Here is a 26,021-nt window from a genome sequence, read left to right as displayed (position 1 = left end):
TGTAACATTACGTGATAGTCACTGGTAAGTATCACTTGACAATTCAGGTGAAAAAGGATTCCTTTATTAAAGGGTTCTCAGTCGCCTCAGGATCATGAAATACTAGGGTAAATGATATGAGAATGGGTAAGAAGCACCACTAAAGGAAATATGAGATGCAGGACATATATCTATAAACCCCTGAACTACATGATAGAAATAAAAAGAAGAAAAAAGAAAAAAAAGAAGAAAGAAGAAGAACACATAGAATGCGGAAAGAGAATGGGTACAACTACCTGAGTTACTGCAGGGAGGCCCCTGGTAGGTATTGTGAGGGTTAGTGGAATTCCTTCACTGAAGGGTTCTCAGTTGCCTCAGGTTCGTGAAAAATGCTATAGACAAATAATGCCCGGAGAAAAGGGGTTCATATACAGCGAATAATGGTAATACAAGGTACATGTGTCCCATGTAATAGTATAAATATATATATATTGTACTAAGCTCTACACCAGAAATAGAAAGTAGTCCCTCTGCCTTCTGTCTAGGTGCCCTGAGTTATGTCCTGTAAACTGTCACAGTGACCTAGACACACATGTGTAGTAGGGGAATATCCCTGCTGAGATGCCAGTGCTAGAGCACTCGTTTGCTGTGGAGTTGAACGCTATGTGAGCAGTTCTTACCTTCAATGAGCAGAAGTCTCTTTTTTCAGATTTCAATATCTCTGTGGGTATCTAGCAGAAATATGGAATACTCTTTACTGCTAAGACCCTGTACACCACTCCCACTAAAGGGGGCTTTACACGCTGCGACATCCCAATTTTTGGCTGCCCTGCCAAAGGGCTATACTACAAAAGACCCACTTCCTTCCAATGGGCACTTCAGGTTTACAGGCCCTCATGCACGTCTCTATCCAGGGACAACGTGGAGCCTCCCAATTTTTGGCTGCCCTGCCTAAGGGCTATACTATAATACACCCACTTCCTGACACTGGACACTTAATGTTTTGAGGCCCTCATGCACGTCTCTATCCAGGGACAACGTGGAGCCTCCCAATTTTTGGCTGCCCTGCCTAAGGGCTATACTACAATAGACCCACTTCCTTACAATGGGCACTTCAGGTTTACAGGCCATCATGCACGTCTGTATGCAGGGGCATTGGTGAACCTCACAATTTTGGACTGCCCTGGCAAAGGAAAATACTACAAAGACTCAGTTCCTCAAAATGGGCACATTAGACTCAGAGGCCTTTATGTACGTCTCTTCTCAGGGACATCGGAGTGCCACACAATGTTTTACGTAAAATCTTTCATGTATTGATCTCAAAAAGTAACATACATTAGCTCTATCTCACTATTGGGTATGTGCCCTTAACATTTCCGCTATGAAAAATCATTTTGGTGTCATTTTGGAAGGTTTTCTGGTGAGTCCGTAAAAATGGCGTAAAACGCGGACAAAATTATTCAAAGCTGTGACTTTTGAGTGATAAATGCTTCAAGGGGTCTTCCCCATCCTGTTGCCATGTCATTTGAGCACTCTTCGGAGACTTTTGTGCCATTTTTAGGGTTTCTACATGCTGCCGGTGGTCATTTCACAAAAATACTCGGGTCTCCCATAGGATAACATTGGGCTCGGTGCTCGGGCCGAGTACACGAGTATCTTGGGAGGCTCGGCCCGAGCTTCGAGCACCCGAGCTTTTTAGTACTCGCTCATCACTACTAATAAACCTAAAAAATAAAAATAAATTGAATAAAAATCATGAATGTTGTTTTATAACAGGAAATTCGGTGTAAGAATGAATATCCGGGATGAGAGTTCAGCGAATGAGTTAGAGAAATTGTTACAAAAAGGAGTGTGTACGGTTTATGCGTAAATTTTCAGAATGCGTACATGAAAATTATATGTATGTGAGAATGTCCCCCATGCTTTATAAAAAGTTATTTATGAAAATGTAAATAAAATATATAAAAATGCCTAATTATTTATAATTTATGAGAAAGATATATATGTATGGAAGAATGTTATAAGGTGTCCAAGAACCATAAAGAAAAAGGGTGCATATATAATGTTAGAGGTCTAGAGTTCCACCAGGCTATATCACCCCTAAAGAAATAGAAAGAAGACCTTACTACCTGTGTACCCCAAAAAAAGCTATATTTCTTAGCCAGGATTATGGTGGAGATATGCACAAGTGAAATAAGAATATAAAGTAATACAATAAGATTATAAAATATTAAAACAGGAATCTGAACACATTCGCGCAAAAATAAAATGACCACAATTTTCTCCAAAACTATAACAGATGCAAACTTGTCCTGTGTGGTGGAGATGAGATTTGATAAAGTAAGTGGAAATCCAGTACAAGTTTCATTTGGCTACTTTGCACTTTCGAGATAATCGTCACCATGTGCCAAATGCAATAAAAAAGGAATCTGAACACATTCGCGCAAAAATGAAATGACCACAATTTTCTCCAAAACTATAACAGATGCAAACTTGTCCTGTGTGGTGGAGATGAGATTTGATAAAGTAAGTGGAAATCCAGTAAAAGTTTCATTTGGCTACTTTGCACTCTCGAGATAATCGTCACCATGTGCCAAATGCAATAAAAAAGGAATCTGAACACATTCGCGCAAAAATGAAATGATTACAATTTTCTCCAAAACTATAACAGATGCAAACTTGTCCTGTGTGGTGGAGATGAGATTTGATAAAGTAAGTGGAAATCCAGTAAAAGTTTCATTTGGCTACTTTGCACTCTCGAGATAATCGTCACTATGTGCCAAATGCAATAAAAAAGGAATCTGAACACATTCGCGCAAAAATGAAATGACCACAATTTTCTCCAAAACTATAACAGATGCAAACTTGTCCTGTGTGGTGGAGATGAGATTTGATAAAGTAAGTGGAAATCCAGTAAAAGTTTCATTTGGCTACTTTGCACTCTCGAGATAATCGTCACCATTTGCCAAATGCAATATTAAAACAGTAATCTGAACACATTCACGCAAAAATGAAATGACCACAATTTTCTCCAAAACTATAACAGATGCAAACTTGTCCTGTGTGGTGGAGATGAGATTTGATAAAGTAAGTGGAAATCCAGTAAAAGTTTCATTTGGCTACTTTGCACTCTCGAGATAATCGTCACCATGTGCCAAATGCAATATTAAAACAGTAATCTGAACACATTCGCGCAAAAATGAAATGACCACAATTTTCTCCAAAACTATAACAGATGCAAACTTGTCCTATGTGGTGGAGATGAGATTTGATAAAGTAAGTGGAAATCCAGTAAAAGTTTCATTTGGCTACTTTGCACTCTCGAGATAATCGTCACCATGTGCCAAATGCAATAAAAAAGGAATCTGAACACATTCGCGCAAAAATGAAATGACCACAATTTTCTCCAAAACTATAACAGATGCAAACTTGTCCTGTGTGGTGGAGATGAGATTTGATAAAGTAAGTGGAAATCCAGTAAAAGTTTCATATGGCTACTTTGCACTCTCGAGATAATCGTCACCATGTGCCAAATGCAATAAAAAAGGAATCTGAACACATTCGCGCAAAAATGAAATGACCACAATTTTCTCCAAAACTATAACAGATGCAAACTTGTCCTGTGTGGTGGAGATGAGATTTGATAAAGTAAGTGGAAATCCAGTAAAAGTTTCATTTGGCTACTTTGCACTCTCGAGATAATCGTCACCATGTGCCAAATGCAATAAAAAAGGAATCTGAACACATTCGCGCAAAAATGAAATGACCACAATTTTCTCCAAAACTATAACAGATGCAAACTTGTCCTGTGTGGTGGAGATGAGATTTGATAAAGTAAGTGGAAATCCAGTAAAAGTTTCATTTGGCTACTTTGCACTCTCGAGATAATCGTCACCATGTGCCAAATGCAATATTAAAACAGTAATCTGAACACATTCGCGCAAAAATGAAATGACCACAATTTTCTCCAAAACTATAACAGATGCAAACTTGTCCTGTGTGGTGGAGATGAGATTTGATAAAGTAAGTGGAAATCCAGTAAAAGTTTCATTTGGCTACTTTGCACTCTCGAGATAATCGTCACCATGTGCCAAATGCAATAAAAAAGGAATCTGAACACATTCGCGCAAAAATGAAATGACCACAATTTTCTCCAAAACTATAACAGATGCAAACTTGTCCTGTGTGGTGGAGATGAGATTTGATAAAGTAAGTGGAAATCCAGTAAAAGTTTCATTTGGCTACTTTGCACTCTCGAGATAATCGTCACCATGTGCCAAATGCAATATTAAAACAGGAATCTGAACACATTCGCGCAAAAGTGAAATGACCACAATTTTCTCCAAAACTATAACAGATGCAAACTTGTCCTGTGTGGTGGAGATGAGATTTGATAAAGTAAGTGGAAATCCAGTAAAAGTTTCATTTGGCTACTTTGCACTCTCGAGATAATCGTCACCATGTGCCAAATGCAATAAAAAAGGAATCTGAACACATTCGCGCAAAAATGAAATGACCACAATTTTCTCCAAAACTATAACAGATGCAAACTTGTCCTGTGTGGTGGAGATGAAATTTGATAAAGTAAGTGGAAATCCAGTAAAAGTTTCATTTGGCTACTTTGCACTCTCGAGATAATCGTCACCATGTGCCAAATGCAATATTAAAACAGTAATCTGAACACATTCGCGCAAAAATGAAATGACCACAATTTTCTCCAAAACTATAACAGATGCAAACTTGTCCTGTGTGGTGGAGATGAGATTTGATAAAGTAAGTGGAAATCCAGTAAAAGTTTCATTTGGCTACTTTGCACTCTCGAGATAATCGTCACCATGTGCCAAATGCAATAAAAAAGGAATCTGAACACATTCGCGCAAAAATGAAATGACCACAATTTTCTCCAAAACTATAACAGATGCAAACTTGTCCTGTGTGGTGGAGATGAGATTTGATAAAGTAAGTGGAAATCCAGTAAAAGTTTCATTTGGCTACTTTGCACTCTCGAGATAATCGTCACCATGTGCCAAATGCAATAAAAAAGGAATCTGAACACATTCGCGCAAAAATGAAATGACCACAATTTTCTCCAAAACTATAACAGATGCAAACTTGTCCTGTGTGGTGGAGATGAGATTTGATAAAGTAAGTGGAAATCCAGTAAAAGTTTCATTTGGCTACTTTGCACTCTCGAGATAATCGTCACCATGTGCCAAATGCAATATTAAAACAGTAATCTGAACACATTCGCGCAAAAATGAAATGACCACAATTTTCTCCAAAACTATAACAGATGCAAACTTGTCCTGTGTGGTGGAGATGAGATTTGATAAAGTAAGTGGAAATCCAGTAAAAGTTTCATTTGGCTACTTTGCACTCTCGAGATAATCGTCACCATGTGCCAAATGCAATAAAAAAGGAATCTGAACACATTCGCGCAAAAATGAAATGACCACAATTTTCTCCAAAACTATAACAGATGCAAACTTGTCCTGTGTGGTGGAGATGAGATTTGATAAAGTAAGTGGAAATCCAGTAAAAGTTTCATTTGGCTACTTTGCACTCTCGAGATAATCGTCACCATGTGCCAAATGCAATATTAAAACAGGAATCTGAACACATTCGCGCAAAAGTGAAATGACCACAATTTTCTCCAAAACTATAACAGATGCAAACTTGTCCTGTGTGGTGGAGATGAGATTTGATAAAGTAAGTGGAAATCCAGTAAAAGTTTCATTTGGCTACTTTGCACTCTCGAGATAATCGTCACCATGTGCCAAATGCAATAAAAAAGGAATCTGAACACATTCGCGCAAAAATGAAATGACCACAATTTTCTCCAAAACTATAACAGATGCAAACTTGTCCTGTGTGGTGGAGATGAAATTTGATAAAGTAAGTGGAAATCCAGTAAAAGTTTCATTTGGCTACTTTGCACTCTCGAGATAATCGTCACCATGTGCCAAATGCAATATTAAAACAGTAATCTGAACACATTCGCGCAAAAATGAAATGACCACAATTTTCTCCAAAACTATAACAGATGCAAACTTGTCCTGTGTGGTGGAGATGAGATTTGATAAAGTAAGTGGAAATCCAGTAAAAGTTTCATTTGGCTACTTTGCACTCTCGAGATAATCGTCACCATGTGCCAAATGCAATAAAAAAGGAATCTGAACACATTCGCGCAAAAATGAAATGACCACAATTTTCTCCAAAACTATAACAGATGCAAACTTGTCCTGTGTGGTGGAGATGAGATTTGATAAAGTAAGTGGAAATCCAGTAAAAGTTTCATTTGGCTACTTTGCACTCTCGAGATAATCGTCACCATGTGCCAAATGCAATAAAAAAGGAATCTGAACACATTCGCGCAAAAATGAAATGACCACAATTTTCTCCAAAACTATAACAGATGCAAACTTGTCCTGTGTGGTGGAGATGAGATTTGATAAAGTAAGTGGAAATCCAGTAAAAGTTTCATTTGGCTACTTTGCACTCTCGAGATAATCGTCACCATGTGCCAAATGCAATATTAAAACAGTAATCTGAACACATTCGCGCAAAAATGAAATGACCACAATTTTCTCCAAAACTATAACAGATGCAAACTTGTCCTGTGTGGTGGAGATGAGATTTGATAAAGTAAGTGGAAATCCAGTAAAAGTTTCATTTGGCTACTTTGCACTCTCGAGATAATCGTCACCATGTGCCAAATGCAATATTAAAACAGTAATCTGAACACATTCGCGCAAAAATGAAATGACCACAATTTTCTCCAAAACTATAACAGATGCAAACTTGTCCTGTGTGGTGGAGATGAGATTTGATAAAGTAAGTGAAAATCCAGTAAAAGTTTCATTTGGCTACTTTGCACTCTCGAGATAATCGTCACCATGTGCCAAATGCAATATTAAAACAGGAATCTGAACACATTCGCGCAAAAATGAAATGACCACAATTTTCTCCAAAACTATAACAGATGCAAACTTGTCCTGTGTGGTGGAGATGAGATTTGATAAAGTAAGTGGAAATCCAGTAAAAGTTTCATTTGGCTACTTTGCACTCTCGAGATAATCGTCACCATGTGCCAAATGCAATAAAAAAGGAATCTGAACACATTCGCGCAAAAATGAAATGACCACAATTTTCTCCAAAACTATAACAGATGCAAACTTGTCCTGTGTGGTGGAGATGAGATTTGATAAAGTAAGTGGAAATCCAGTAAAAGTTTCATTTGGCTACTTTGCACTCTCGAGATAATCGTCACCATGTGCCAAATGCAATAAAAAAAGGAATCTGAACACATTCGCGCAAAAATGAAATGACCACAATTTTCTCCAAAACTATAACAGATGCAAACTTGTCCTGTGTGGTGGAGATGAGATTTGATAAAGTAAGTGGAAATCCAGTAAAAGTTTCATTTGGCTACTTTGCACTCTCGAGATAATCGTCACCATGTGCCAAATGCAATATTAAAACAGGAATCTGAACACATTCGCGCAAAAATGAAATGACCACAATTTTCTCCAAAACTATAACAGATGCAAACTTGTCCTGTGTGGTGGAGATGAGATTTGATAAAGTAAGTGGAAATCCAGTAAAAGTTTCATTTGGCTACTTTGCACTCTCGAGATAATCGTCACCATGTGCCAAATGCAATAAAAAAGGAATCTGAACACATTCGCGCAAAAATGAAATGACCACAATTTTCTCCAAAACTATAACAGATGCAAACTTGTCCTGTGTGGTGGAGATGAGATTTGATAAAGTAAGTGGAAATCCAGTAAAAGTTTCATTTGGCTACTTTGCACTCTCGAGATAATCGTCACCATGTGCCAAATGCAATAAAAAAGGAATCTGAACACATTCGCGCAAAAATGAAATGACCACAATTTTCTCCAAAACTATAACAGATGCAAACTTGTCCTGTGTGGTGGAGATGAGATTTGATAAAGTGGAAATCCAGTAAAAGTTTCATTTGGCTACTTTGCACTCTCGAGATAATCGTCACCATGTGCCAAATGCAATAAAAAAGGAATCTGAACACATTCGCGCAAAAATGAAATGACCACAATTTTCTCCAAAACTATAACAGATGCAAACTTGTCCTGTGTGGTGGAGATGAGATTTGATAAAGTAAGTGGAAATCCAGTAAAAGTTTCATTTGGCTACTTTGCACTCTCGAGATAATCGTCACCATGTGCCAAATGCAATAAAAAAGGAATCTGAACACATTCGCGCAAAAATGAAATGACCACAATTTTCTCCAAAACTATAACAGATGCAAACTTGTCCTGTGTGGTTGAGATGAGATTTGATAAAGTAAGTGGAAATCCAGTAAAAGTTTCATTTGGCTACTTTGCACTCTCGAGATAATCGTCACCATGTGCCAAATGCAATAAAAAAGGAATCTGAACACATTCGCGCAAAAATGAAATGACCACAATTTTCTCCAAAACTATAACAGATGCAAACTTGTCCTGTGTGGTGGAGATGAGATTTGATAAAGTAAGTGGAAATCCAGTAAAAGTTTCATTTGGCTACTTTGCACTCTCGAGATAATCGTCACCATGTGCCAAATGCAATATTAAAACAGTAATCTGAACACATTCGCGCAAAAATGAAATGACCACAATTTTCTCCAAAACTATAACAGATGCAAACTTGTCCTGTGTGGTGGAGATGAGATTTGATAAAGTAAGTGGAAATCCAGTAAAAGTTTCATTTGGCTACTTTGCACTCTCGAGATAATCGTCACCATGTGCCAAATGCAATATTAAAACAGGAATCTGAACACATTCGCGCAAAAATGAAATGACCACAATTTTCTCCAAAACTATAACAGATGCAAACTTGTCCTGTGTGGTGGAGATGAGATTTGATAAAGTAAGTGGAAATCCAGTAAAAGTTTCATTTGGCTACTTTGCACTCTCGAGATAATCGTCACTATGTGCCAAATGCAACAAAAAAGGAATCTGAACACATTCGCGCAAAAATGAAATGACCACAATTTTCTCCAAAACTATAACAGATGCAAACTTGTCCTGTGTGGTGGAGATGAGATTTGATAAAGTAAGTGGAAATCCAGTAAAAGTTTCATTTGGCTACTTTGCACTCTCGAGATAATCGTCACCATGTGCCAAATGCAATATTAAAACAGTAATCTGAACACATTCGCGCAAAAATGAAATGACCACAATTTTCTCCAAAACTATAACAGATGCAAACTTGTCCTGTGTGGTGGAGATGAGATTTGATAAAGTAAGTGGAAATCCAGTAAAAGTTTCATTTGGCTACTTTGCACTCTCGAGATAATCGTCACCATGTGCCAAATGCAATATTAAAACAGTAATCTGAACACATTCGCGCAAAAATGAAATGACCACAATTTTCTCCAAAACTATAACAGATGCAAACTTGTCCTGTGTGGTGGAGATGAGATTTGATAAAGTAAGTGGAAATCCAGCAAAAGTTTCATTTGGCTACTTTGCACTCTCGAGATAATCGTCACCATGTGCCAAATGCAATAAAAAAGGAATCTGAACACATTCGCGCAAAAATGAAATGACCACAATTTTCTCCAAAACTATAACAGATGCAAACTTGTCCTGTGTGGTGGAGATGAGATTTGATAAAGTAAGTGGAAATCCAGTAAAAGTTTCATTTGGCTACTTTGCACTCTCGAGATAATCGTCACCATGTGCCAAATGCAATAAAAAAGGAATCTGAACACATTCGCGCAAAAATGAAATGACCACAATTTTCTCCAAAACTATAACAGATGCAAACTTGTCCTGTGTGGTGGAGATGAGATTTGATAAAGTAAGTGGAAATCCAGTAAAAGTTTCATTTGGCTACTTTGCACTCTCGAGATAATCGTCACCATGTGCCAAATGCAATATTAAAACAGGAATCTGAACACATTCGCGCAAAAATGAAATGACCACAATTTTCTCCAAAACTATAACAGATGCAAACTTGTCCTGTGTGGTGGAGATGAGATTTGATAAAGTAAGTGGAAATCCAGTAAAAGTTTCATTTGCTACTTTGCACTCTCGAGATAATCGTCACTATGTGCCAAATGCAATAAAAAAGGAATCTGAACACATTCGCGCAAAAATGAAATGACCACAATTTTCTCCAAAACTATAACAGATGCAAACTTGTCCTGTGTGGTGGAGATGAGATTTGATAAAGTAAGTGGAAATCCAGTAAAAGTTTCATTTGGCTACTTTGCACTCTCGAGATAATTGTCACCATGTGCCAAATGCAATATTAAAACAGTAATCTGAACACATTCGCGCAAAAATGAAATGACCACACTTTTCTCCAAAACGTTAACAGATGCAAACTTGTCCTGTGTGGTGGAGATGAGATTTGATAAAGTAAGTGGAAATCCAGTAAAAGTTTCATTTGGCTACTTTGCACTCTCGAGATAATCGTCACCATGTGCCAAATGCAATAAAAAAGGAATCTGAACACATTCGCGCAAAAATGAAATGACCACAATTATCTCCAAAACTATAACAGATGCAAACTTGTCCTGTGTGGTGGAGATGAGATTTGATAAAGTAAGTGGAAATCCAGCAAAAGTTTCTTTTGGCTACTTTGCACTCTCGAGATAATCGTCACCATGTGCCAAATGCAATAAAAAAGGAATCTGAACACATTCGCGCAAAAATGAAATGACCACAATTTTCTCCAAAACTATAACAGATGCAAACTTGTCCTGTGTGGTGGAGATGAGATTTGATAAAGTAAGTGGAAATCCAGTAAAAGTTTCATTTGGCTACTTTGCACTCTCGAGATAATCGTCACCATGTGCCAAATGCAATAAAAAAGGAATCTGAACACATTCGCGCAAAAATGAAATGACCACAATTTTCTCCAAAACTATAACAGATGCAAACTTGTCCTGTGTGGTGGAGATGAGATTTGATAAAGTAAGTGGAAATCCAGTAAAAGTTTCATTTGGCTACTTTGCACTCTCGAGATAATCGTCACCATGTGCCAAATGCAATATTAAAACAGTAATCTGAACACATTCGCGCAAAAATGAAATGACCACAATTTTCTCCAAAACTATAACAGATGCAAACTTGTCCTGTGTGGTGGAGATGAGATTTGATAAAGTAAGTGGAAATCCAGTAAAAGTTTCATTTGGCTACTTTGCACTCTCGAGATAATCGTCACCATGTGCCAAATGCAATAAAAAAGGAATCTGAACACATTCGCGCAAAAATGAAATGACCACAATTTTCTCCAAAACTATAACAGATGCAAACTTGTCCTGTGTGGTGGAGATGAGATTTGATAAAGTAAGTGGAAATCCAGTAAAAGTTTCATTTCGCTACTTTGCACTCTCGAGATAATCGTCACCATGTGCCAAATGCAATAAAAAAGGAATCTGAACACATTCGCGCAAAAATGAAATGACCACAATTTTCTCCAAAACTATAAGAGATGCAAACTTGTCCTGTGTGGTGGAGATGAGATTTGATAAAGTAAGTGGAAATCCAGTAAAAGTTTCATTTGGCTACTTTGCACTCTCGAGATAATCGTCACCATGTGCCAAATGCAATATTAAAACAGTAATCTGAACACATTCGCGCAAAAATGAAATGACCACAATTTTCTCCAAAACTATAACAGATGCAAACTTGTCCTGTGTGGTGGAGATGAGATTTGATAAAGTAAGTGGAAATCCAGTAAAAGTTTCATTTGGCTACTTTGCACTCTCGAGATAATCGTCACCATGTGCCAAATGCAATATTAAAACAGGAATCTGAACACATTCGCGCAAAAATGAAATGACCACAATTTTCTCCAAAACTATAACAGATGCAAACTTGTCCTGTGTGGTGGAGATGAGATTTGATAAAGTAAGTGGAAATCCAGTAAAAGTTTCATTTGGCTACTTTGCACTCTCGAGATAATCGTCACCATGTGCCAAATGCAATAAAAAAGGAATCTGAACACATTCGCGCAAAAATGAAATGACCACAATTTTCTCCAAAACTATAACAGATGCAAACTTGTCCTGTGTGGTGGAGATGAGATTTGATAAAGTAAGTGGAAATCCAGTAAAAGTTTCATTTGGCTACTTTGCACTCTCGAGATAATCGTCACCATGTGCCAAATGCAATATTAAAACAGTAATCTGAACACATTCGCGCAAAAATGAAATGACCACAATTTTCTCCAAAACTATAACAGATGCAAACTTGTCCTGTGTGGTGGAGATGAGATTTGATAAAGTAAGTGAAAAACCAGTAAAAGTTTCATTTGGCTACTTTGCACTCTCGAGATAATCGTCACCATGTGCCAAATGCAATAAAAAAGGAATCTGAACACATTCGCGCAAAAATGAAATGACCACAATTTTCTCCAAAACTATAACAGATGCAAACTTGTCCTGTGTGGTGGAGATGAGATTTGATAAAGTAAGTGGAAATCCAGTAAAAGTTTCATTTGGCTACTTTGCACTCTCGAGATAATCGTCACCATGTGCCAAATGCAATAAAAAAGGAATCTGAACACATTCGCGCAAAAATGAAATGACCACAATTTTCTCCAAAACTATAACAGATGCAAACTTGTCCTGTGTGGTGGAGATGAGATTTGATAAAGTAAGTGGAAATCCAGTAAAAGTTTCATTTGGCTACTTTGCACTCTCGAGATAATCGTCACCATGTGCCAAATGCAATATTAAAACAGTAATCTGAACACATTCGCGCAAAAATGAAATGACCACAATTTTCTCCAAAACTATAACAGATGCAAACTTGTCCTGTGTGGTGGAGATGAGATTTGATAAAGTAAGTGGAAATCCAGTAAAAGTTTCATTTGGCTACTTTGCACTCTCGAGATAATCGTCACCATGTGCCAAATGCAATATTAAAACAGGAATCTGAACACATTCGCGCAAAAATGAAATGACCACAATTTTCTCCAAAACTATAACAGATGCAAACTTGTCCTGTGTGGTGGAGATGAGATTTGATAAAGTAAGTGGAAATCCAGTAAAAGTTTCATTTGGCTACTTTGCACTCTCGAGATAATCGTCACCATGTGCCAAATGCAATAAAAAAGGAATCTGAACACATTCGCGCAAAAATGAAATGACCACAATTTTCTCCAAAACTATAACAGATGCAAACTTGTCCTGTGTGGTGGAGATGAGATTTGATAAAGTAAGTGGAAATCCAGTAAAAGTTTCATTTGGCTACTTTGCACTCTCGAGATAATCGTCACCATGTGCCAAATGCAATATTAAAACAGTAATCTGAACACATTCGCGCAAAAATGAAATGACCACAATTTTCTCCAAAACTATAACAGATGCAAACTTGTCCTGTGTGGTGGAGATGAGATTTGATAAAGTAAGTGGAAATCCAGTAAAAGTTTCATTTGGCTACTTTGCACTCTCGAGATAATCGTCACCATGTGTCAAAGGCAATATTAAAACAGTAATCTGAACACATTCGCGCAAAAATGAAATGACCACAATTTTCTCCAAAACTATAACAGATGCAAACTTGTCCTGTGTGGTGGAGATGAGATTTGATAAAGTAAGTGGAAATCCAGTAAAAGTTTCATTTGGCTACTTTGCACTCTCGAGATAATCGTCACCATGTGCGAAATGCAATAAAAAAGGAATCTGAACACATTCGCGCAAAAATGAAATGACCACAATTTTCTCCAAAACTATAACAGATGCAAACTTGTCCTGTGTGGTGGAGATGAGATTTGATAAAGTAAGTGGAAATCCAGTAAAAGTTTCATTTGGCTACTTTGCACTCTCGAGATAATCGTCACCATGTGCCAAATGCAATAAAAAAGGAATCTGAACACATTCGCGCAAAAATGAAATGACCACAATTTTCTCCAAAACTATAACAGATGCAAACTTGTCCTGTGTGGTGGAGATGAGATTTGATAAAGTAAGTGGAAATCCAGTAAAAGTTTCATTTGGCTACTTTGCACTCTCGAGATAATCGTCACCATGTGCCAAATGCAATATTAAAACAGTAATCTGAACACATTCGCGCAAAAATGAAATGACCATAATTTTCTCCAAAACTATAACAGATGCAAACTTGTCCTGTGTGGTGGAGATGAGATTTGATAAAGTAAGTGGAAATCCAGTAAAAGTTTCATTTGGCTACTTTGCACTCTCGAGATAATCGTCACCATGTGCCAAATGCAATATTAAAACAGGAATCTGAACACATTCGCGCAAAAATGAAATGACCACAATTTTCTCCAAAACTATAACAGATGCAAACTTGTCCTGTGTGGTGGAGATGAGATTTGATAAAGTAAGTGGAAATCCAGTAAAAGTTTCATTTGGCTACTTTGCACTCTCGAGATAATCGTCACCATGTGCCAAATGCAATAAAAAAGGAATCTGAACACATTCGCGCAAAAATGAAATGACCACAATTTTCTCCAAAACTATAACAGATGCAAACTTGTCCTGTGTGGTGGAGATGAGATTTGATAAAGTAAGTGGAAATCCAGTAAAAGTTTCATTTGGCTACTTTGCACTCTCGAGATAATCGTCACCATGTGCCAAATGCAATAAAAAAGGAATCTGAACACATTCGCGCAAAAATGAAATGACCACAATTTTCTCCAAAACTATAACAGATGCAAACTTGTCCTGTGTGGTGGAGATGAGATTTGATAAAGTAAGTGGAAATCCAGTAAAAGTTTCATTTGGCTACTTTGCACTCTCGAGATAATCGTCACCATGTGCCAAATGCAATATTAAAACAGTAATCTGAACACATTCGCGCAAAAATGAAATGACCACAATTTTCTCCAAAACTATAACAGATGCAAAATTGTCCTGTGTGGTGGAGATGAGATTTGATAAAGTAAGTGGAAATCCAGTAAAAGTTTCATTTGGCTACTTTGCACTCTCGAGATAATCGTCACCATGTGCCAAATGCAATAAAAAAGGAATCTGAACACATTCGCGCAAAAATGAAATGACCACAATTTTCTCCAAAACTATAACAGATGCAAACTTGTCCTGTGTGGTGGAGATGAGATTTGATAAAGTAAGTGGAAATCCAGTAAAAGTTTCATTTGGCTACTTTGCACTCTCGAGATAATCGTCACCATGTGCCAAATGCAATATTAAAACAGTAATCTGAACACATTCGCGCAAAAATGAAATGACCACAATTTTCTCCAAAACTATAACAGATGCAAACTTGTCCTGTGTGGTGGAGATGAGATTTGATAAAGTCAGTGGAAATCCAGTAAAAGTTTCATTTGGCTACTTTGCACTCTCGAGATAATCGTCACCATGTGCCAAATGCAATAAAAAAGGAATCTGAACACATTCGCGCAAAAATGAAATGACCACAATTTTCTCCAAAACTATAACAGATGCAAACTTGTCCTGTGTGGTGGAGATGAGATTTGATAAAGTAAGTGGAAATCCAGTAAAAGTTTCATTTCGCTACTTTGCACTCTCGAGATAATCGTCACCATGTGCCAAATGCAATAAAAAAGGAATCTGAACACATTCGCGCAAAAATGAAATGACCACAATTTTCTCCAAAACTATAAGAGATGCAAACTTGTCCTGTGTGGTGGAGATGAGATTTGATAAAGTAAGTGGAAATCCAGTAAAAGTTTCATTTGGCTACTTTGCACTCTCGAGATAATCGTCACCATGTGCCAAATGCAATATTAAAACAGTAATCTGAACACATTCGCGCAAAAATGAAATGACCACAATTTTCTCCAAAACTATAACAGATGCAAACTTGTCCTGTGTGGTGGAGATGAGATTTGATAAAGTAAGTGGAAATCCAGTAAAAGTTTCATTTGGCTACTTTGCACTCTCGAGATAATCGTCACCATGTGCCAAATGCAATATTAAAACAGGAATCTGAACACATTCGCGCAAAAATGAAATGACCACAATTTTCTCCAAAACTATAACAGATGCAAACTTGTCCTGTGTGGTGGAGATGAGATTTGATAAAGTAAGTGGAAATCCAGTAAAAGTTTCATTTTGCTACTTTGCACTCTCGAGATAATCGTCACCATGTGCCAAATGCAATAAAAAAGGAATCTGAACACATTCGCGCAAAAATGAAATGACCACAATTTTCTCCAAAACTATAACAGATGCAAACTTGTCCTGTGTGGTGGAGATGAGATTTGATAAAGTAAGTGGAAATCCAGTAAAAGTTTCATTTGGCTACTTTGCACTCTCGAGATAATCGTCACCATGTGCCAAATGCAATATTAAAACAGTAATCTGAACACATTCGCGCAAAAATGAAATGACCACAATTTTCTCCAAAACTATAACAGATGCAAACTTGTCCTGTGTGGTGGAGATGAGATTTGATAAAGTAAGTGGAAATCCAGTAAAAGTTTCATTTGGCTACTTTGCACTCTCGAGATAATCGTCACCATGTGCCAAATGCAATAAAAAAGGAATCTGAACACATTCGCGCAAAAATGAAATGACCACAATTTTCTCCAAAACTATAACAGATGCAAACTTGTCCTGTGTGGTGGAGATGAGATTTGATAAAGTAAGTGGAAATCCAGTAAAAGTTTCATTTGGCTACTTTGCACTCTCGAGATAATCGTCACCATGTGCCAAATGCAATAAAAAAGGAATCTGAACACATTCGCGCAAAAATGAAATGACCACAATTTTCTCCAAAACTATAACAGATGCAAACTTGTCCTGTGTGGTGGAGATGAGATTTGATAAAGTAAGTGGAAATCCAGTAAAAGTTTCATTTGGCTACTTTGCACTCTCGAGATAATCGTCACCATGTGCCAAATGCAATATTAAAACAGTAATCTGAACACATTCGCGCAAAAATGAAATGACCACAATTTTCTCCAAAACTATAACAGATGCAAACTTGTCCTGTGTGGTGGAGATGAGATTTGATAAAGTAAGTGGAAATCCAGTAAAAGTTTCATTTGGCTACTTTGCACTCTCGAGATAATCGTCACCATGTGTCAAAGGCAATATTAAAACAGTAATCTGAACACATTCGCGCAAAAATGAAATGACCACAATTTTCTCCAAAACTATAACAGATGCAAACTTGTCCTGTGTGGTGGAGATGAGATTTGATAAAGTAAGTGGAAATCCAGTAAAAGTTTCATTTGGCTACTTTGCACTCTCGAGATAATCGTCACCATGTGCGAAATGCAATAAAAAAGGAATCTGAACACATTCGCGCAAAAATGAAATGACCACAATTTTCTCCAAAACTATAACAGATGCAAACTTGTCCTGTGTGGTGGAGATGAGATTTGATAAAGTAAGTGGAAATCCAGTAAAAGTTTCATTTGGCTACTTTGCACTCTCGAGATAATCGTCACCATGTGCCAAATGCAATAAAAAAGGAATCTGAACACATTCGCGCAAAAATGAAATGACCACAATTTTCTCCAAAACTATAACAGATGCAAACTTGTCCTGTGTGGTGGAGATGAGATTTGATAAAGTAAGTGGAAATCCAGTAAAAGTTTCATTTGGCTACTTTGCACTCTCGAGATAATCGTCACCATGTGCCAAATGCAATATTAAAACAGTAATCTGAACACATTCGCGCAAAAATGAAATGACCATAATTTTCTCCAAAACTATAACAGATGCAAACTTGTCCTGTGTGGTGGAGATGAGATTTGATAAAGTAAGTGGAAATCCAGTAAAAGTTTCATTTGGCTACTTTGCACTCTCGAGATAATCGTCACCATGTGCCAAATGCAATATTAAAACAGGAATCTGAACACATTCGCGCAAAAATGAAATGACCACAATTTTCTCCAAAACTATAACAGATGCAAACTTGTCCTGTGTGGTGGAGATGAGATTTGATAAAGTAAGTGGAAATCCAGTAAAAGTTTCATTTGGCTACTTTGCACTCTCGAGATAATCGTCACCATGTGCCAAATGCAATAAAAAAGGAATCTGAACACATTCGCGCAAAAATGAAATGACCACAATTTTCTCCAAAACTATAACAGATGCAAACTTGTCCTGTGTTGTGGAGATGAGATTTGATAAAGTAAGTGGAAATCCAGTAAAAGTTTCATTTGGCTACTTTGCACTCTCGAGATAATCGTCACCATGTGCCAAATGCAATAAAAAAGGAATCTGAACACATTCGCGCAAAAATGAAATGACCACAATTTTCTCCAAAACTATAACAGATGCAAACTTGTCCTGTGTGGTGGAGATGAGATTTGATAAAGTAAGTGGAAATCCAGTAAAAGTTTCATTTGGCTACTTTGCACTCTCGAGATAATCGTCACCATGTGCCAAATGCAATATTAAAACAGTAATCTGAACACATTCGCGCAAAAATGAAATGACCACAATTTTCTCCAAAACTATAACAGATGCAAAATTGTCCTGTGTGGTGGAGATGAGATTTGATAAAGTAAGTGGAAATCCAGTAAAAGTTTCATTTGGCTACTTTGCACTCTCGAGATAATCGTCACCATGTGCCAAATGCAATAAAAAAGGAATCTGAACACATTCGCGCAAAAATGAAATGACCACAATTTTCTCCAAAACTATAACAGATGCAAACTTGTCCTGTGTGGTGGAGATGAGATTTGATAAAGTAAGTGGAAATCCAGTAAAAGTTTCATTTGGCTACTTTGCACTCTCGAGATAATCGTCACCATGTGCCAAATGCAATATTAAAACAGTAATCTGAACACATTCGCGCAAAAATGAAATGACCACAATTTTCTCCAAAACTATAACAGATGCAAACTTGTCCTGTGTGGTGGAGATGAGATTTGATAAAGTCAGTGGAAATCCAGTAAAAGTTTCATTTGGCTACTTTGCACTCTCGAGATAATCGTCACCATGTGCCAAATGCAATAAAAAAGGAATCTGAACACATTCGCGCAAAAATGAAATGACCACAATTTTCTCCAAAACTATAACAGATGCAAACTTGTCCTGTGTGGTGGAGATGAGATTTGATAAAGTAAGTGGAAATCCAGTAAAAGTTTCATTTCGCTACTTTGCACTCTCGAGATAATCGTCACCATGTGCCAAATGCAATAAAAAAGGAATCTGAACACATTCGCGCAAAAATGAAATGACCACAATTTTCTCCAAAACTATAAGAGATGCAAACTTGTCCTGTGTGGTGGAGATGAGATTTGATAAAGTAAGTGGAAATCCAGTAAAAGTTTCATTTGGCTACTTTGCACTCTCGAGATAATCGTCACCATGTGCCAAATGCAATATTAAAACAGTAATCTGAACACATTCGCGCAAAAATGAAATGACCACAATTTTCTCCAAAACTATAACAGATGCAAACTTGTCCTGTGTGGTGGAGATGAGATTTGATAAAGTAAGTGGAAATCCAGTAAAAGTTTCATTTGGCTACTTTGCACTCTCGAGATAATCGTCACCATGTGCCAAATGCAATATTAAAACAGGAATCTGAACACATTCGCGCAAAAATGAAATGACCACAATTTTCTCCAAAACTATAACAGATGCAAACTTGTCCTGTGTGGTGGAGATGAGATTTGATAAAGTAAGTGGAAATCCAGTAAAAGTTTCATTTTGCTACTTTGCACTCTCGAGATAATCGTCACCATGTGCCAAATGCAATAAAAAAGGAATCTGAACACATTCGCGCAAAAATGAAATGACCACAATTTTCTCCAAAACTATAACAGATGCAAACTTGTCCTGTGTGGTGGAGATGAGATTTGATAAAGTAAGTGGAAATCCAGTAAAAGTTTCATTTGGCTACTTTGCACTCTCGAGATAATCGTCACCATGTGCCAAATGCAATATTAAAACAGTAATCTGAACACATTCGCGCAAAAATGAAATGACCACAATTTTCTCCAAAACTATAACAGATGCAAACTTGTCCTGTGTGGTGGAGATGAGATTTGATAAAGTAAGTGGAAATCCAGTAAAAGTTTCATTTGGCTACTTTGCACTCTCGAGATAATCGTCACCATGTGCCAAATGCAATAAAAAAGGAATCTGAACACATTCGCGCAAAAATGAAATGACCACAATTTTCTCCAAAACTATAACAGATGCAAACTTGTCCTGGGTGGTGGAGATGAGATTTGATAAAGTAAGTGGAAATCCAGTAAAAGTTTCATTTGGCTACTTTGCACTCTCGAGATAATCGTCACCATGTGCCAAATGCAATAAAAAAGGAATCTGAACACATTCGCGCAAAAATGAAATGACCACAATTTTCTCCAAAACTATAACAGATGCAAACTTGTCCTGTGTGGTGGGGATGAGATTTGATAAAGTAAGTGGAAATCCAGTAAAAGTTTCATTTGGCTACTTTGCACTCTCGAGATAATCGTCACCATGTGCCAAATGCAATATTAAAACAGTAATCTGAACACATTCGCGCAAAAATGAAATGACCACAATTTTCTCCAAAACTATAACAGATGCAAACTTGTCCTGTGTGGTGGAGATGAGATTTGATAAAGTAAGTGGAAATCCAGTAAAAGTTTCATTTGGCTACTTTGCACTCTCGAGATAATCGTCACCATGTGCCAAATGCAATATTAAAACAGGAATCTGAACACATTCGCGCAAAAATGAAATGACCACAATTTTCTCCAAAACTATAACAGATGCAAACTTGTCCTGTGTGGTGGAGATGAGATTTGATAAAGTAAGTGGAAATCCAGTAAAAGTTTCATTTGGCTACTTTGCACTCTCGAGATAATCGTCACCATGTGCCAAATGCAATAAAAAAGGAATCTGAACACATTCGCGCAAAAATGAAATGACCACAATTTTCTCCAAAACTATAACAGATGCAAACTTGTCCTGTGTGGTGGAGATGAGATTTGATAAAGTAAGTGGAAATCCAGTAAAAGTTTCATTTGGCTACTTTGCACTCTCGAGATAATCGTCACCATGTGCCAAATGCAATATTAAAACAGTAATCTGAACACATTCGCGCAAAAATGAAATGACCACAATTTTCTCCAAAACTATAACAGATGCAAACTTGTCCTGTGTGGTGGAGATGAGATTTGATAAAGTAAGTGGAAATCCAGTAAAAGTTTCATTTGGCTACTTTGCACTCTCGAGATAATCGTCACCATGTGTCAAAGGCAATATTAAAACAGTAATCTGAACACATTCGCGCAAAAATGAAATGACCACAATTTTCTCCAAAACTATAACAGATGCAAACTTGTCCTGTGTGGTGGAGATGAGATTTGATAAAGTAAGTGGAAATCCAGTAAAAGTTTCATTTGGCTACTTTGCACTCTCGAGATAATCGTCACCATGTGCGAAATGCAATAAAAAAGGAATCTGAACACATTCGCGCAAAAATGAAATGACCACAATTTTCTCCAAAACTATAACAGATGCAAACTTGTCCTGTGTGGTGGAGATGAGATTTGATAAAGTAAGTGGAAATCCAGTAAAAGTTTCATTTGGCTACTTTGCACTCTCGAGATAATCGTCACCATGTGCCAAATGCAATAAAAAAGGAATCTGAACACATTCGCGCAAAAATGAAATGACCACAATTTTCTCCAAAACTATAACAGATGCAAACTTGTCCTGTGTGGTGGAGATGAGATTTGATAAAGTAAGTGGAAATCCAGTAAAAGTTTCATTTGGCTACTTTGCACTCTCGAGATAATCGTCACCATGTGCCAAATGCAATATTAAAACAGTAATCTGAACACATTCGCGCAAAAATGAAATGACCACAATTTTCTCCAAAACTATAACAGATGCAAACTTGTCCTGTGTGGTGGAGATGAGATTTGATAAAGTAAGTGGAAATCCAGTAAAAGTTTCATTTGGCTTCTTTGCACTCTCGAGATAATCGTCACCATGTGCCAAATGCAATATTAAAACAGGAATCTGAACACATTCGCGCAAAAATGAAATGACCACAATTTTCTCCAAAACTATAACAGATGCAAACTTGTCCTGTGTGGTGGAGATGAGATTTGATAAAGTAAGTGGAAATCCAGTAAAAGTTTCATTTGGCTACTTTGCACTCTCGAGATAATCGTCACCATGTGCCAAATGCAATAAAAAAGGAATCTGAACACATTCGCGCAAAAATGAAATGACCACAATTTTCTCCAAAACTATAACAGATGCAAACTTGTCCTGTGTGGTGGAGATGAGATTTGATAAAGTAAGTGGAAATCCAGTAAAAGTTTCATTTGGCTACTTTGCACTCTCGAGATAATCGTCACCATGTGCCAAATGCAATATTAAAACAGTAATCTGAACACATTCGCGCAAAAATGAAATGACCACAATTTTCTCCAAAACTATAACAGATGCAAACTTGTCCTGTGTGGTGGAGATGAGATTTGATAAAGTAAGTGGAAATCCAGTAAAAGTTTCATTTGGCTACTTTGCACTCTCGAGATAATCGTCACCATGTGTCAAAGGCAATATTAAAACAGTAATCTGAACACATTCGCGCAAAAATGAAATGACCACAATTTTCTCCAAAACTATAACAGATGCAAACTTGTCCTGTGTGGTGGAGATGAGATTTGATAAAGTAAGTGGAAATCCAGTAAAAGTTTCATTTGGCTACTTTGCACTCTCGAGATAATCGTCACCATGTGCGAAATGCAATAAAAAAGGAATCTGAACACATTCGCGCAAAAATGAAATGACCACAATTTTCTCCAAAACTATAACAGATGCAAACTTGTCCTGTGTGGTGGAGATGAGATTTGATAAAGTAAGTGGAAATCCAGTAAAAGTTTCATTTGGCTACTTTGCACTCTCGAGATAATCGTCACCATGTGCCAAATGCAATAAAAAAGGAATCTGAACACATTCGCGCAAAAATGAAATGACCACAATTTTCTCCAAAACTATAACAGATGCAAACTTGTCCTGTGTGGTGGAGATGAGATTTGATAAAGTAAGTGGAAATCCAGTAAAAGTTTCATTTGGCTACTTTGCACTCTCGAGATAATCGTCACCATGTGCCAAATGCAATATTAAAACAGTAATCTGAACACATTCGCGCAAAAATGAAATGACCACAATTTTCTCCAAAACTATAACAGATGCAAACTTGTCCTGTGTGGTGGAGATGAGATTTGATAAAGTAAGTGGAAATCCAGTAAAAGTTTCATTTGGCTACTTTGCACTCTCGAGATAATCGTCACCATGTGCCAAATGCAATATTAAAACAGGAATCTGAACACATTCGCGCAAAAATGAAATGACCACAATTTTCTCCAAAACTATAACAGATGCAAACTTGTCCTGTGTGGTGGAGATGAGATTTGATAAAGTAAGTGGAAATCCAGTAAAAGTTTCATTTGGCTACTTTGCACTCTCGAGATAATCGTCACCATGTGCCAAATGCAATAAAAAAGGAATCTGAACACATTCGCGCAAAAATGAAATGACCACAATTTTCTCCAAAACTATAACAGATGCAAACTTGTCCTGTGTGGTGGAGATGAGATTTGATAAAGTAAGTGGAAATCCAGTAAAAGTTTCATTTGGCTACTTTGCACTCTCGAGATAATCGTCACCATGTGCCAAATGCAATAAAAAAGGAATCTGAACACATTCGCGCAAAAATGAAATGACCACAATTTTCTCCAAAACTATAACAGATGCAAACTTGTCCTGTGTGGTGGAGATGAGATTTGATAAAGTAAGTGGAAATCCAGTAAAAGTTTCATTTGGCTACTTTGCACTCTCGAGATAATCGTCACCATGTGCCAAATGCAATATTAAAACAGTAATCTGAACACATTCGCGCAAAAATGAAATGACCACAATTTTCTCCAAAACTATAACAGATGCAAAATTGTCCTGTGTGGTGGAGATGAGATTTGATAAAGTAAGTGGAAATCCAGTAAAAGTTTCATTTGGCTACTTTGCACTCTCGAGATAATCGTCACCATGTGCCAAATGCAATAAAAAAGGAATCTGAACACATTCGCGCAAAAATGAAATGACCACAATTTTCTCCAAAACTATAACAGATGCAAACTTGTCCTGTGTGGTGGAGATGAGATTTGATAAAGTAAGTGGAAATCCAGTAAAAGTTTCATTTGGCTACTTTGCACTCTCGAGATAATCGTCACCATGTGCCAAATGCAATATTAAAACAGTAATCTGAACACATTCGCGCAAAAATGAAATGACCACAATTTTCTCCAAAACTATAACAGATGCAAACTTGTCCTGTGTGGTGGAGATGAGATTTGATAAAGTAAGTGGAAATCCAGTAAAAGTTTCATTTGGCTACTTTGCACTCTCGAGATAATCGTCACCATGTGCCAAATGCAATAAAAAAGGAATCTGAACACATTCGCGCAAAAATGAAATGACCACAATTTTCTCCAAAACTATAACAGATGCAAACTTGTCCTGTGTGGTGGAGATGAGATTTGATAAAGTAAGTGGAAATCCAGTAAAAGTTTCATTTGGCTACTTTGCACTCTCGAGATAATCGTCACCATGTGCCAAATGCAATAAAAAAGGAATCTGAACACATTCGCGCAAAAATGAAATGACCACAATTTTCTCCAAAACTATAACAGATGCAAACTTGTCCTGTGTGGTGGAGATGAGATTTGATAAAGTAAGTGGAAATCCAGTAAAAGTTTCATTTGGCTACTTTGCACTCTCGAGATAATCGTCACCATGTGCCAAATGCAATATTAAAACAGTAATCTGAACACATTCGCGCAAAAATGAAATGACCACAATTTTCTCCAAAACTATAACAGATGCAAACTTGTCCTGTGTGGTGGAGATGAGATTTGATAAAGTAAGTGGAAATCCAGTAAAAGTTTCATTTGGCTACTTTGCACTCTCGAGATAATCGTCACCATGTGCCAAATGCAATATTAAAACAGGAATCTGAACACATTCGCGCAAAAATGAAATGACCACAATTTTCTCCAAAACTATAACAGATGCAAACTTGTCCTGTGTGGTGGAGATGAGATTTGATAAAGTAAGTGGAAATCCAGTAAAAGTTTCATTTGGCTACTTTGCACTCTCGAGATAATCGTCACCATGTGCCAAATGCAATAAAAAAGGAATCTGAACACATTCGCGCAAAAATGAAATGACCACAATTTTCTCCAAAACTATAACAGATGCAAACTTGTCCTGTGTGGTGGAGATGAGATTTGATAAAGTAAGTGGAAATCCAGTAAAAGTTTCATTTGGCTACTTTGCACTCTCGAGATAATCGTCACCATGTGCCAAATGCAATATTAAAACAGTAATCTGAACACATTCGCGCAAAAATGAAATGACCACAATTTTCTCCAAAACTATAACAGATGCAAACTTGTCCTGTGTGGTGGAGATGAGATTTGATAAAGTAAGTGGAAATCCAGTAAAAGTTTCATTTGGCTACTTTGCACTCTCGAGATAATCGTCACCATGTGTCAAAGGCAATATTAAAACAGTAATCTGAACACATTCGCGCAAAAATGAAATGACCACAATTTTCTCCAAAACTATAACAGATGCAAACTTGTCCTGTGTGGTGGAGATGAGATTTGATAAAGTAAGTGGAAATCCAGTAAAAGTTTCATTTGGCTACTTTGCACTCTTGAGATAATCGTCACCATGTGCGAAATGCAATAAAAAAGGAATCTGAACACATTCGCGCAAAAATGAAATGACCACAATTTTCTCCAAAACTATAACAGATGCAAACTTGTCCTGTGTGGTGGAGATGAGATTTGATAAAGTAAGTGGAAATCCAGTAAAAGTTTCATTTGGCTACTTTGCACTCTCGAGATAATCGTCACCATGTGCCAAATGCAATAAAAAAGGAATCTGAACACATTCGCGCAAAAATGAAATGACCACAATTTTCTCCAAAACTATAACAGATGCAAACTTGTCCTGTGTGGTGGAGATGAGATTTGATAAAGTAAGTGGAAATCCAGTAAAAGTTTCATTTGGCTACTTTGCACTCTCGAGATAATCGTCACCATGTGCCAAATGCAATATTAAAACAGTAATCTGA

This window comes from Anomaloglossus baeobatrachus, chromosome 10 (genome assembly GCF_048569485.1).
Source record: "Anomaloglossus baeobatrachus isolate aAnoBae1 chromosome 10, aAnoBae1.hap1, whole genome shotgun sequence".
Lineage (NCBI taxonomy): Eukaryota > Metazoa > Chordata > Amphibia > Anura > Aromobatidae > Anomaloglossus > Anomaloglossus baeobatrachus.
Note: the sequence above shows the minus strand (reverse complement) of the source record.